The sequence below is a fragment of the Vipera berus genome (genome assembly GCF_964194415.1).
Source record: "Vipera berus genome assembly, chromosome: 1".
Taxonomy (NCBI): Eukaryota; Metazoa; Chordata; class Lepidosauria; order Squamata; family Viperidae; genus Vipera; species Vipera berus.
The window spans coordinates 36240683-36255174 of NC_138202.1; the positions used below are offsets into that span (position 1 = coordinate 36240683).

A 14492-nucleotide genomic window follows, 5' to 3' on the forward strand; every position below is an offset into this window, starting at 1 on the left:
CAACCTGCCTCCAGAAGTTGTGAATGCTCCTACACTGGAAGTTTTTAAGAAGAGATTGGACCACCATTTGTCTGAAATGGTATAGGGTTTCCTGCCTGAGCAGGGGGTTGGACTAGAAGTCCTCCAAGGTCCCTTCCAATTATTCATCATCATCATCATCATCATCATCATCATCATCATCATCATCATCATCATCGCACAGTCAGTCAGATGTTCAGAATGGATTTGGCATTTTTGTCTACCTATCGAGTCCTTACCAAGGACCTGGGATAGGCAAGGACTCGATAGACAAAAATGCCAAATTATTATTATTATTATTATTATTATTATTATTATTATTATTATTATTATTATTATTATTATTATTATTATTATTGTTGTTGTTGTTGTTGTTGTTGTTGTTGTTGCTGTTATTCCAAACTCTCTGTCTGCAGCCCTCAGAAGCCTTTCTGATACTGTAATGATGGATGAAAATGGATAGCAGTTTCCTATTATTTCTGAGGAGGAAATAGCAATAGCACTTATATACCCCTTCATAGTGCTTTACAGCACTCTCTGAGCTGTTTACAAATGTCAGCATATTGCTTACAATAATCTGGGTCCTCATTTTACTGACCTTGGCAGGATGAAAGGTTGAGTCAACTTTGAGCCGGTCAGGATTGAACTTCTGGCTGTGGGCAGAGTTAGCCTGCAATACTGCATTCTAACCACTGTGCCACCATGGAAAATAGACACATAACTAACCTTTCATGGTTCAAAAGTAAAGGACCCTCCCCACCACTTCAATCTGCCATTATTAATCCTGCCTCATCCAGTTAGATAATGTGGCCTCTCCCAATTTAAGTCACTGTCCCCCATGTCAAAGAGGCTCTGGCCCACCAAAAGGTTGGCCCTTTTTTGGGATAAGGGACACTGGTTGGGCTAAAACATTCATACTTCTCTGCCTACGCAGAGGTTGTTTTTTTAATATACAGTCAATTCTTGGTTGAATGAACCTGGTTTAATGGACTTTGGATTTGATGGACAAAGTCTGTCCATATATTATTTGGTTCTGCACATATATCAAATCCTGTTGTCAAGCTTACATATGTATAAAATGTTTTAAACACACACACACACACACACACACACATCAAATCCCATTCCCTTTCCATCTTATGCATAAAATATGTAAGCATAAAACTCATTTGGATTTATTCCTTAATACAGGGGTCCCCAACCCCCGGTCCGTGGACCAGTACCAGGATGCGGCATGCCAGCCGCATAAACTGCACAAACAAGCAAAGACCCATCCATGGGTTGCAGGCAGCACACAAAACCACACCTCCACTGCTCCGCAGAAAAACCTCTCTCCATAGAACCGGTCCCTGGTGCCCCAAAGGTTGGGGACTTCTACCTTAATAGATGCTCCTTTACTCCATTAGTCCATTAAATCAAGGCTTTACCATATAGATCTTTGAATTTTTTACTGGGATTTTGGAAGAGATGGGAAAAAAGGATCACATAGTAATTAAAATATTGCCTTAGTGGCTGATGCTCTATGCATGTATTAAACTAAGGTTCCTTCAACTCCAACTAGTCTGATAATGTCAAGGACAGATCCATGTCCTTTTCTTGTACTATACTATATTATACACACATGGCTTTCCATTGCCTTCATTGGGGATTCCCCCCCAACATCTAATCCTGCAGATTAGATCCTAGTCTAATCTATAGCTCTGATATTTCCTGGCGGTGTCCAAACAAAGTGCTAATATGGTAATTGTGGAATACAAAGACACACTTTAGCATAAAATGTTTGCCTTCAGGTGTGGTTGCACTGACTTCATCTTTTGTTATATCTGTCCCAACAGTCAGCTGGATAGTGATACCACAAGCCCATGTATCTGCAGGCCTGTGAAAATGATATGACTTTTTCAGTTCCTTCCTGCTGCAATGAACTAAGGATTAAAAAGGTGAAAATAACAACAAAAAAACTCAGCCTGTCAGGTTTTTGCATAATGATCATTCCTTCTTAGAAAATAAAAGTTTTGAAGTCTTCCTGGAACTGCAGATTTATGAATTGCCACAGAAACCCATGAGGGCTGCTACAGCCTACGCCTACAAAACTTGGTTTTACAACTATGGCTGCCACCACAGAATTCATTCTTTATGACTAATTTCCATTGCAATGCTGTGCTGTCTGCTCACAGAGTGCAGGACAGGATGCTGGAATGGAGATTCAACCAGAGACCAAAGAGGTATTAAATAAAGAAGAAAGAACAAAGACTTGGGAAGATATCAGTGGATATTTTGACATCAGGGTAAAGTCTATTGGACTAGAATGTAGGAAAGAAAACAAGAAAGAGTAGGGGTCCAATTGTTATACTTGACATAAATTACAGAAAGAAGCCTCTTTTCACTTTCCCCCCCTTACTACCTCAGCCAACAGTTGTCTCTTATACTAGGTCAGATAGTATAAGGTCCTCAAAATGTATTTATTCTAGTTATGTCTCATCTTTCTGCCAAGATGTCCAGGCCAGAATATGTGGCAAATATAGCCCTGTCTTCAAAAAGGCTCTTATGGCCACTACTCATTATCTGAAGCCATATTCTGTCCAGCAGCATGGCTGTTCTGCTGCTGCCTGAGCACCACAGCCTTTGACCAAAGGGATAGATCAGGTTTTGTGTAGTAAATCAAGAGCATATTCCACTGTCTTGAAGTATGTCATAATTTCATATCCAACCCCTGTTTGTATATCACATTAACTGTAACTTAGCATGATGGATGAAACCATTCAATGGATGAGTGGTAGTGATAACTAGAAATAGTTTCCATCTTGTCCTCCTTAATGAATTTAGTTTCTGGAAAGCAAAACAATGAGGGAAAATGTGGTTGCAAGAAAGCAGGAGATGATGGGTGACATGCCTTGGACCTCTCCTAAAATCCCATTATTTGAAGTAGCTTAACAAAAGTGTGGACTCACAATATCCTATCTCTGTGAACTTGTTCTCAGTAACCTAGGATAAACCTGGCATTATGACATGTTGATATATGCAATCTAACTGCCTGTGTTACATAAGCTGTATAGACAGAACTTAGTTCCCAAGGAGATTATAGTCTAAATGAACAGCTGGGAGACAATAGAGGGTGGTAAGAGCAAACAGGCAGGGAGTAGTGTATGTTGATGAATGCTATCACCCACAAAAAAAGGAATCATCTGCAAAGTAAAGCATTGCTTGAATTAACATCACATAATATATTGCTTTCAATTAAAGAATGACATTAAAATGAAAAGGTTTTAAATAAGCATTAGATAAATGAAATGTATACTTTAGGTCTCAGATTGTATTCCTGTTGGATTTGAAGAAATGAGTAATCCTTTGAAACCAAAGTCAGGACGATTGCTCACAAAGCTTCAATTTGAATATATTCCAAGCCTTGAAAGATAATAAAATCTTGCAAGAATCTTATGATTTTACTCCCAAAATCACATGCATTCTCATAAGAAAACACTGAAAGATCTTGTGTACAAATACCTAAGCATTTCAAACTACCTGGTGATTACAGGAATGTGATTATAATGAGTTCTAATGGACTCATGATGATTAAGAAACTATTGATAGCCTAAGAAACTGGGTACTGCTGTGATCCCTGTTAGCAATGCACTGAGAATCCTTACTTAAAATCTGAAATATAATTCCAGATTTCAAATAAATTCTTAAATTGGATTTTTTTTTTTGGTATATTCTAGGACTCCTCCAGATTAAAGGTAAAATTTGAAAACAGTTTTGAAATCTAGTAAGAGAGAGCCCTTAGTTTATTTTGCTTTGGCATCAATTCTTCTTCGCAGATCACAGAAAATGAAGCTGTGATTTCAGCCTCCTTAGATTGTATTAACAGACTCTACAACAGACCAATAAATCATTGGTGTAACATTATAATTAAGTATCAAGGAAAAACTGTCAGAGCTTTACTGTTGCTCACCAGAGAAGACATAAGAAAGGGGAAAAATAAGGCAAACTGCTGCTAACTTCTGAAGTATTTCAATATGGAACTTTTGTGAGAATAAGAGATTCATTTTTAGTGCAAAAACAGTAGCTTGAATAACGTGTTTGGGTACAATTTCTCAAATGTATTCACTAGGCATTTTAACGTGTATAAAGACATTGGCTAGGTTGCTCATTTAAACACATTACTCATTTAATGCAACCAATGAGCACAGAGGGATGATGGACTCAAGCAAGAGAAAGAAGCAGGAAGTTGTAGAGCAAAGGACTACTGGAAGGCAACTGTGGTTGTAACAATAAGTGCCTAGGCCAGGGGTAGGCAACCTTGGCTTTTTTATGACTCATGGACTTCAACTGCCAGTTGGGCTAGCGTGCATGCGCAGCTCCACTTGCGTGAGTGGTGGGTCGATACACACACACATACACGCCAGCCTATTGCTCTCATGGCCCTGTTCCCCTCTTCTCCCTAGCTGGGCCACCAAACTGCTGCCTTAGTTTGAAATAAAGAGAATGGGATAATTAATGGGATAATTGACAATGGAAACAAATTCTTCCTGACAGTGACATGGCCAAGTAATAGGAGAGGAAGATGCATGCACGTGATGAAAAACTGATATTATGCAAGTAAAGCCATGTAGACAACAAAGTGTTCATCAGTGACACATATACACTTATTCATAAATAAATAAAAAATAAGCAGAATGCATGGATTATGATTTTTTGCATTATATTCAGTTATTTTACATGGACAATGTCTTCTGCATATTCACTGGAGTCTCTAAGTCCACGAGAGAAAACTGATCTATCAGGATTCTATCTACTCTGTATGTTCTTTTTATTTTTCCCCCATTTTTGCTAAACATATTGGATTTTTTTTCATTCTTAAAAAATATTTATCCAAGGACCTTGGTATTTAACTGAGAAGTATATCAATATGTTCACTTCACACTCACAAACAACGCAAGTCTACTGCACCCTGTTCTTGGAGAGAAAATATATTGATTTAAGTGCTGCCTTACCTTTGTTAATCTACAGAGTGTTTTTACAAGATACTGTTAAGAATAGAAAGTTTAGCAATACGCTTGGAGTGAAAACATAGTTTCAGGTTTTACAGAAACACTTAAAAGTGCATGGAAATCTGTCCTACTCATTTGTCATTTTAAAGCAATACTTCTCTGTAACCAAATTCTTTTTAAAGATATTATTTGGTTTCTTCTATTTCCTTAAGTTGAATACAGGTGAATATTTTTAAAACTTTCCACTTGTGAAAGGAGCAAAATTGCAGGCACCTATGTTGCCTTATTTTCTTTTTGTTTGGGCCTTTTCCCCAGCAAAGGTTGCTGATAAAGCTGCAACATTGACAGGTTTGGGGTAGGGAGAAAGGAGGAGAATGGAGAAGACTTGTGTTTTGGAGCTAAGCAGTCACCAAAGAATTTTTACTTCAGAAGGAGTGGATGGTCCAAAAGAGAAGGAAAGAAGCCTAGCATCCCAGCAAGACAAACACGTATAACTTTTGTGTTTTTTACAAAATAAAACATCTCAACCCTTTTAAGGAGATATAAAAAAGCCCACCTGTCCAGGAGTTAGTGTTTTTGCATTTCTCTTTAGTCTGGGTCAATCTAATTGGGAAAAGTTTTAAAAAGGACTCTGTCGACAGGAAAATATAACCGAGTCATCTCAGACATTAGACCTCAAAGTCCTTTGACATTAAAAATGTCTCTATTATAGTTAAAGTAGCTTGGGTAGAAAAGAAAAGTTGATTATTATGAATGTATGCCAGGAGAGATAGGATTTGGCTTAAGGAGACTGTTTCATATGCTATCCAGCTAACGCAGAGGCCAAGTTGTAATTTCAACAGATTTGGAGCACTGGCCAAGAGTTACAAAATAAAATAGATAAATAAAACCCTACTATAATTAACTGCAGTGGGCTCTGTGTATTATTAGGGGAACTTGATACCAAGTAATGGTCTTAAAAAGTTGAATTCCCATTTTCTTAAATGCAAAATTGTGAGGATGGGCTGTTGTTCTGCATTTTTAAAATATTTAGTTAATGGTCCATGATTGCAGAAAATCTGAGAAACGCTGTGCTAGACCATCCTTGTTCTAACTGGGCACAACAACCATCTGCTTCAGCCAGATTGGGGCTGTTTTTATTGCATTTTAATTTGTAATTACTTCACATTTTGTCCTGCTAATGTTGCTTATGTAAGTTTTTCTTAAACTCTAAGTGCAATTATTGTTTTGGTGGTATGTTTCTAATTATTACAGAATTTCTTTTTAAAAAAGTAGATTATAATATCAAAAAAGCAGAATACTGATACATTGATTTAATAACTTGTTAAAATCATGTGCATATGTGTAAAATAAATTAAGCCATGTTCCTGAGTTACCAAGAACTAGGGCTAGTTGAAAATTGTTTATTTTCTCTAGGCATTCCTTACCTCATTTGGAATGAATAGTCAACCTATACCATTGTCCGATTTTGAAAACTTCCATGATAGTATCTCAGGATTCACATACCACAATCTGAAACAAAAAGCAATAAAGAATCATAGAGAAAACAGGCCAAATCCTGCCATTCTTGTGTTGGGAAGTTCCATTTTTTCATTCATTTTATAACTGTATACTTTACTTTTACATAAGCTGTTGACATTTAAGAGAAAAGTTAAGGATTTAGCAACCTCATGGTAGAGAAATAGCTACATAGGGCAAATACAGGACAGACCTTGAGTCTTCACATTTGCCAACCTTGATACTAGCCAACCACTCTGACCTAGCTAATGTTACCTGTTTAGAATTGTTTAATGTATGAAAATTAACAGGAAATAAGCTTTTTGCAAAACAAATCTCCCACTTCAGAGTAACCTACATTCCCAACATGTAGGACAATCTCTGAGTCCCACATGGATCTCGGTAAAGTTCTCAGGAAATGAAATGGCCTGTGTTTGCAACCCAATGCTTTGCTTGGCTCATGGAAGATGGTTGTTTTACAATTGGAGACAGTCAATGTAAGAGCCAGTTTAATGTAAAAGTTAAAGGCTAGAAACCACAAAACCTGAGTACAAAGGCAGATGGGTGACTTTGGACCATCACTCTCATCTCAGTCCTAGAAAGAAGAAAGCAAACCATTTCTGAAAAAATGCTGTCAAGAAAGCTGCAGGAATTTTTCTTGAAAACACACGCACACGCACACGCATATAGAGAAATACCTACACAAACTGACTGGAACCATCAGAGTAATAAAGGGAAAGTTGGAGTTGGATAGTGCCTAAATTGAATTAAATAATTAAATCTACTGGTCAAAAAAGTTTAGGCACCAGTGGCAATCCATTATGTTTTGTTTGCACTTCAGATGGGAAATAAGGAACCGCCTGATTTAATCATCCAACTCAACAATGTTTTCCTGTTCTTTGAAGCCTGACATATTGGATAGTGGTTTGGTGGGGAAAGAAAGAAGTTTAACCTTCAATATAGCAAACAAACAATATAGCACATCTTTTTCTGGGCTAGGGTGTAAGGAAGCCCAGCCTGAAAAACCTTAATGGGAGGGGAGCATGAATAAATTGGACTTGTCCTTTTAATTTAATTAAAATTAAACCTAATTAATTAAATACAGTAATATCCATCATGTTGTTGTTACTGTTCATTATTATTGCTAGGCTTTCTAGCTTCTTTCACTGGGAAAATTTCAGTAAGCTTCCTGATACTTTATGAAGTTAGACTGGAAAATATCTGCTCTCTTTACAAAAGAGTGAGGAACAGCTGCTGGAACTGGGTATGTCTAGTTTAATGAAGAGAAGGACGAGGGGTGACATGATAGCAGTGATCCAATATCTCAGGGGCTGCCACAAAGAAGAGGGAGTCAAGCAGTTCTCCAAAGTGCAATGGATGGAAACTAATCAAGGACAGAAGCAGCCTAGAACCAAGGAGAAACTTCCTGACTGTTAGAACAATTAATCAGCGGAACAATCTGCCTTCAGAAGCTGTGAATGCTTCAACACTGGAAGTTTTTAAGAAGAGACTGGACAGTCATTTGTCCGAAATGGTATAGGGTTTCCTGCCTGAGCAGGGGGTTGGACTAGAAGACCTCCAAGGTCCCTTCCAGCTTTATTATTATTATTATTATTATTATTATTATTATTATTATTATTATTATTATTATTATTTGCAGAAATGAATACAAAAATACTATTTTCCAGATCTCCATGGAGATATAAGCTATTTTCCATTTCTAAATATAAAAACACACCAATTATTTTATAACAATACTGTGGTAAATATTTAGAGGTTTTTAAAAGTTTTATAGTAAAAATTATAACAAAATAAAAAATATTTTATTAATTCCATCCACTTAATTCATGAATGACAGACAATGTCCCAAATCTAAAACTGAAGATGATATCTTTTCATAGGATTCTATTTGTTGAATTATTTCTTTTTGTATATAATTTTTATTTAAAAAATTACACAAGATTAAAAAGTAATATCAACTAATGTAAAATATGTAAGAAAGAAGAAAAACAAAAAAGAGAAAGCAAAAAGGGCAAAAAATAAAAATAAAAATCTCTGAAAGTAGAAAAGAAAAATATATATATAAAAGTGGCTTCATATTCTTCATAGCAGTTATAAGTATAAATATATATCAAAATCTCTCTCTAAACCTATATCATATTACTCTTTTTTCTATAATCTATTGTCCAATCATCAAACCATAAATGACAAGTTCATTTTTTACATTTTTACACAAAAAGTCCCCCAAAAGTCTCCAGTCACCAGTAAATGTAGATAATGCCTTTTTTCTAATAAAGGGATTTCAGTAAAATTCGTCAACTTTACCAGCAATTCCTCCATAGTGAATAGTGTCAAATCTCTCAATCTCTGTGCACACAACTGTGATAATCATATATTGAAATAATCTTCCATAACTTTTTTTATTCTTTATTTATTAATTCTAAAAGGAAAAGTTCTGATTTCAATTGAATAGGGTAATTTAATCTTCAATTAAAGATTCAATTGCTTTTTAAAATCCTCTGTATCAAAGTGTGTGTGAATCTAATTTTTTTAGCTTTTTTACTTGTCTTCCAAGCATCATAAAATCTCCCTGTTATTCACATTTCCAATATATAGTATTTTTGAAGTGTTTTATACATTTTGGATCCCTTCATAGATTACTGCCTTGTTGTGGCAAAGGGGCTTGCGTAATTCAATGAAGCATGAGCTATGACATGCAGGACCACCCAAGATGGACAGGTCATAGCAGAGAGTTCTGACAAAATGTGATTGACTGGAGAAGGAAATGGCAACCCACTCCAGTATCTTTGCCATGAAAACCCTATGGACAGTACCAAAAGGCAAAATGATATGACGCTGGAAGATGAGCCCCTCAGGTCGGAAGGCGTCCAATATGCTACTGGGGAAGAGCAGAGGGCTAGTACTAGTAGCGCCAGAAAGAATGAAGCGACTGGGCCAAAGCTGAATGGATGCTCAGCTGTGGATGTGTCTGGTGGTGAAAGGAAAGTCCAATGCTGTAAAGACTTTTTCTCCATAGGAACATGGAATGTAAGATCCATGAATCAAGGAAAGCTGGGCGTGGTCAAACAAGAGATGACAAGACTGAACATTGACATCTTAGGAATCAGGGAACTAAAATGGACAGGAATGGGTGAATTTAATTCAGATGACCATCAGGTATACTACTGCGGGCAAGAATCCCTCAGAAGAAATGGAGTAGCCTTCATAGTCAATAAAGAGTAGGAAAAGCAATACTGGGATACTATGAAGGCTACTCCATTTCTTCTGAGGGATTCTTGCCCACAGTAGTATACATATACATATACATATACATATACATATACATATACATATACATATACATATACATATACATATACATATACATATACATATACATATACATATACATATACATATACATATACATATACTGTATATATATATATATATATATATATATATATATATATATGTAGATCTAGAGTCTCGGGTTTCTTCCCGCGTTCCTTTCATCTTCAGAAAGTTGAGGAAGTGGGGTAGCTGGATCTTCTTTATATTGTTATAGAATTTTAGCTTTGGTGGGGTTATTTGCAATTTTTGTGTCTGAAAAATTACAGTAGGGATAAATGATACTTTTAGCTTGTGCAATAATTTTAAACAGTACTGTAATTGTAAATTAATTTGGAAGCAAAAACTGAAGTGCTACCAAATCTTCCATTGTTGCCAGATTTCTAGCTTTCAAGATAGGAGCTATGAATGCATAATTTGGCTATTTCCTTTTTAAAGTCTTCCTTCACTGAAGACAATGGGCAAAATTGGCTAGCTCAGCTCAAACTAGTGCAAATCCTTGCTTCTTGGGATAGGGCTGGTTGGAATATGGAGGATGGTGGAACTGTGAAGACAATGATTTGGTGATAATGCATAAGCTTTATCCCAGGTTTGATTTGTGATCTTCTCTTGGAAGATTCTTGTGTGACCTCCTGTAGAACTATTGTCAGTCAGTATAGACCATACTTAGTTACATGAATCAATGATAAAACAACTTCCTGTGTTTCTACAGCAGGACGTTTGTTCTTGCTTGTCCTTGCATCAGAAGTGCTTAACTGATCCATTACCATGAGCGCAACACTTTTCCTTGGTGAAGCTTGCCTATTCTGAAAGAGTCACTGACCTGGAACTGTCTTCCACTAATCAGTTGGGGGGAGCATGATTTTGCCTTGTATTTAAACAGGATGTGTTAATGATTCAACAGTCACTAATGCAGAAATGATACAGTAACCTCCTTTTGGCAGGGCCTGCCTATTGCAGTATTGCTTCCTTCCAGCAAGGAAGCTCAGTTGTTTGTAAAAGATGTGTATATAATTTATCTTTAGATAGAAACCAAGATGGTAATTTTTGATTTCTTCTATGAGACATAAATTAGTATAGTAAAGCATTTAGCACAAAAAGATCCAACATCTACTGTATATGTAGGCTTGAAAAGTCTCCTTTGTGAAATAAAGTGAAGTGAGGCAAGTTAAGTTAAAGCAAGGTAAGGTAGAACCGGTAGCTATTTTTTTGTTGCCCAGGCCCAGAAAGGACTTCCGGAAGTGGCATCCACACAGAGAACCAGTTATTCACATATCTGAATACCACCACTGGCCCAGGCAATCACCAGGAGTGAACCCTGACTTGAAGGCACAGAAGGAAGGAAGGAAAGAAGGAAGGAAGGAAGGAAGGAAGGAAGGAAGGAAGGAAGGAAGGAAGGAAGGAAGGCATAAGATAGTCACTTAACCTTGTCTCTGTATCAGGCCCTGTTTAGGGTTAGGGTTAAATTAAATTAATTTTTTTGTCTGCAGCTAAAACATGGAAACTTAATGAAGGCTCTTAGTTCAAGTGCTTTGTTCACCAGCTGATCTGACCAGTATTTTCTCTGAGCATGTCTACCAAGGCTGAACCCAATCCTTGTTCTTACAGCAATATATTGTTGTGATCCTGGGCAAAGGAATATTTTGAGGGACTGATAAGGGTCAATCAATCAAATTTTTATTCAGTCATAAGCATTACTGACTAGGATGTAAAGTAGGAATTGAGAATATTTTTCTATTTAATAGAATTTTTGAGAGATGACAGGTAATACAGTGAAAGAGGAAATCACAGAATTCTTAGCCAGTGAGGACATTGCTGAGAATAAATGAGGTAGGGATTCATGCATTTGGAGGGTGGTACCAATAGTAATAGGTGCCCTGGGTGCGATCCCAAAACAAGTGGAACACCATTTGAATGCCATTGGCATTGACAAATTCACCCAGTCAATTGCAAAAGGCTGTTTTACTTGGAACAGCTTACATCTTGTGATGATATTGTAACACCATCAAACATCCACATCTGCCTATCCCAGGTCTTTGGGAAGAACCTGATAGCTAAACAAAAAATGCCAAATCCAGTCTGAACATCTGGCTGACTGAGAGATGAACCGTAATGATAATAGTGATGATGAAATTACTAATAAAACTAAATACAAGCAGCTGCCAAAACATCTGCCAATGTTACATTGGACAGGTCTAAAAACCATATTTACTTAGTTAAGGATATTGTTTCTTAATTGTTCTTATCTAAATAGGCTTCCCACTATTGAATCATTACAAAAACATTAATTGAATTTTTAAAAATCTGGCCTATGGGTCACAGAATCTCTTTTATTGGTTAGAACTCCACAAATCTTTCTGTTTTTGTTTTGTGGGTCTTTTTAAAGGACTTATAAAGGCTTATGCACCCAATTCCTCTTTTAGCCCACCAACACTCTTCCACAGAAATATCCTTAAAGTCAAGATTGTATCCACAGCCACCGTCATGTACACTTGTCGAGAAGAAGGTTAGGAGTACATAAGTAAGTTGGAGAAATACCATCAAGGAAATTAACACTTGGGCAATTCCATCATTAGGTACCCTGCTGGAATAGTGGACTGGATTCAAGCTGAATTAAAAGTTTAAAATAGGAAGAACAGAAAAATCATGACAATGAACTTTCATCATGCAGTAATGTTGACAGATTCTACTTACCAAGGAAAATTGATGGGTATGGAATGTTTCAAGTACACATAAAGTTCAAGAAGAAAAAAGATTGGAAGGATATCTGAAGGACGTGAAGAAGATCCACTGAAGCTAGTACATCATGAAGGCTTATTGAATACCCCAGAACTGTTACTGGCTTACAGGAAAGACCAAATAAAGAAGAGAAAGGAGACATGGCAAGGCAAAACACTACATGGCTAGTAAATTAAAAAGCTAGCAGACAGAGCAGATTAACAAGACACAGGAATGGCTAAAAGTAGCAAAATTGAAGAAAAAAACCCAAATGGGCAAATGTGGGCTGGAGAAGACCAAGCCTTAAGAACAAATGCATATAAAGCTGGAACTGAGAAGGCAAACAACAAATGTCACCTCAGCTGAAGAAACAGTGGACCATCCAATTAGCTGTTGCAAGAAAACTGCATAGACTGCAAATAATGCCAAACAAAATCACTACCAATTGCAAAAGGCAGCTTTATTTGGAACAACTTAATCCTTCAACGATACCTTTAACACCATCAGACAACAACATTTGTCTACTCCAGGTCCTCGTGCAAAATCCAATCTAAATTTTTGGCTGACTGTGCGACCAACAATATTGCACCAAAAAATCTGAAAAAGCACTTAAAAACAATAGAAATGGAGAGAATGTCAAGTCATCAATTGCCAAAATGTTCATTACTTGGAATAACACATGTATCATGAGAATCTCGCAGAGTCACTTGCTGAGATGGGTGGGTATAAATAAATAAAATATCTTCATTGTAGATGTTTGGAAAGGATCTTTGGAAGTCAAAAGTAGCAAATCCAGTTAGAACTATTGGTAAATTGTATAAATAACAATACACAACAACAACAACAACAACAACTATATAATATAAACAAATGAAAACACTAATTTAAAATGATTAAGGCACCTCTTAACTCCTTGACCAAATGAAACAAAGTCATCGCTATAAGCTCCTCTAGCATCCTGGATCCAGTGCTCAAGAGAAAGGTCAGGTCATCAAAGCCTTCTGGAAAACCAGCAGAATCAGGGTCATCTACGATAAGTCTCAGGGGAGAGATTGTTCCACAGGACAGGCTTCATAGCAGAAATGGCATACATCCTGGGTCCCATTAGATGACCTTGTTTCAATAAACCCTTAAGAAATGAACCCTTAAGAAATGAAGGACACAACCTGGCACCTCCCTTGGTGTGTTAGGCTGCAGCAGTCCTTCCAGCCTAATATGAATGACCCCAAAGCAACAGGCTGAAAAGACTTAAGATTCAAATTATAGTCTTACTTACTAGGAAGTAAGCCTGTTGAACTGAATAAGATTTTATTTCTGAGTAAACATGTTCAATCTTGGTCTGTAAATCTTTCAGCACTCTTACTGACAAACAAATGTTAGCAATGATGGAAAATATTTGGAAAAGGTCATTGATGTGGAAAAGGGGCCAATGGAAGCAAGTAGGAAGGAAGTCAGGAAACAAAAATGAAGGATAGCAACACAGCTGTCCTGTATATGAGTAAAATTTTAGTCAGTAGGAAAAAGTGTATACCAGGCAATAAAACAAAATAATTATGGCTTCAACTGAGTGAATCTGTTCCCTCCACTAGAATATTCTGAGTAAAATTTCATATGCCTATTAAACATTTTGGCAGTAATTGGGTTTTTGGTATTAGCAGGGGGTCAATCAGTTTGCTGAAGTAATTGTTGCAACTGTTAAAGCTTAACATGACAAAAGAAGCAACAGTCTGATCTGGACTCAAAACCTTTATGAGGAAAGGAAAGAAAAAAAGAAGCAATTTAGCCAATCATATGAAGGGCTGGAGGGATTCTGAAAGAAGGCAGCAGAGATGGTATTAAAAATGTTTGGCAAGGCATGTCATCCAAGAGGAAAGGTTAAGATAACTTGGCGTCCCTTGCCAAGTTCAGAAGAAGAACGCA

At 36.8% G+C, this 14492-nt stretch overlaps 1 long non-coding RNA gene across 1 annotated transcript in view; it reads right to left on the reverse strand.

Annotated features, from left to right (window-relative positions):
* Positions 1-14492, reverse strand: part of LOC308679176 — a 121339-nt gene that overhangs the window by 47230 nt on the left and 59617 nt on the right. Inside the window, exon 3 of the long non-coding RNA XR_014028715.1 lies at positions 6434-6518. This is a non-coding gene — a long non-coding RNA (uncharacterized lncRNA). The remainder of the gene's footprint in view (positions 1-6433; positions 6519-14492) is intronic.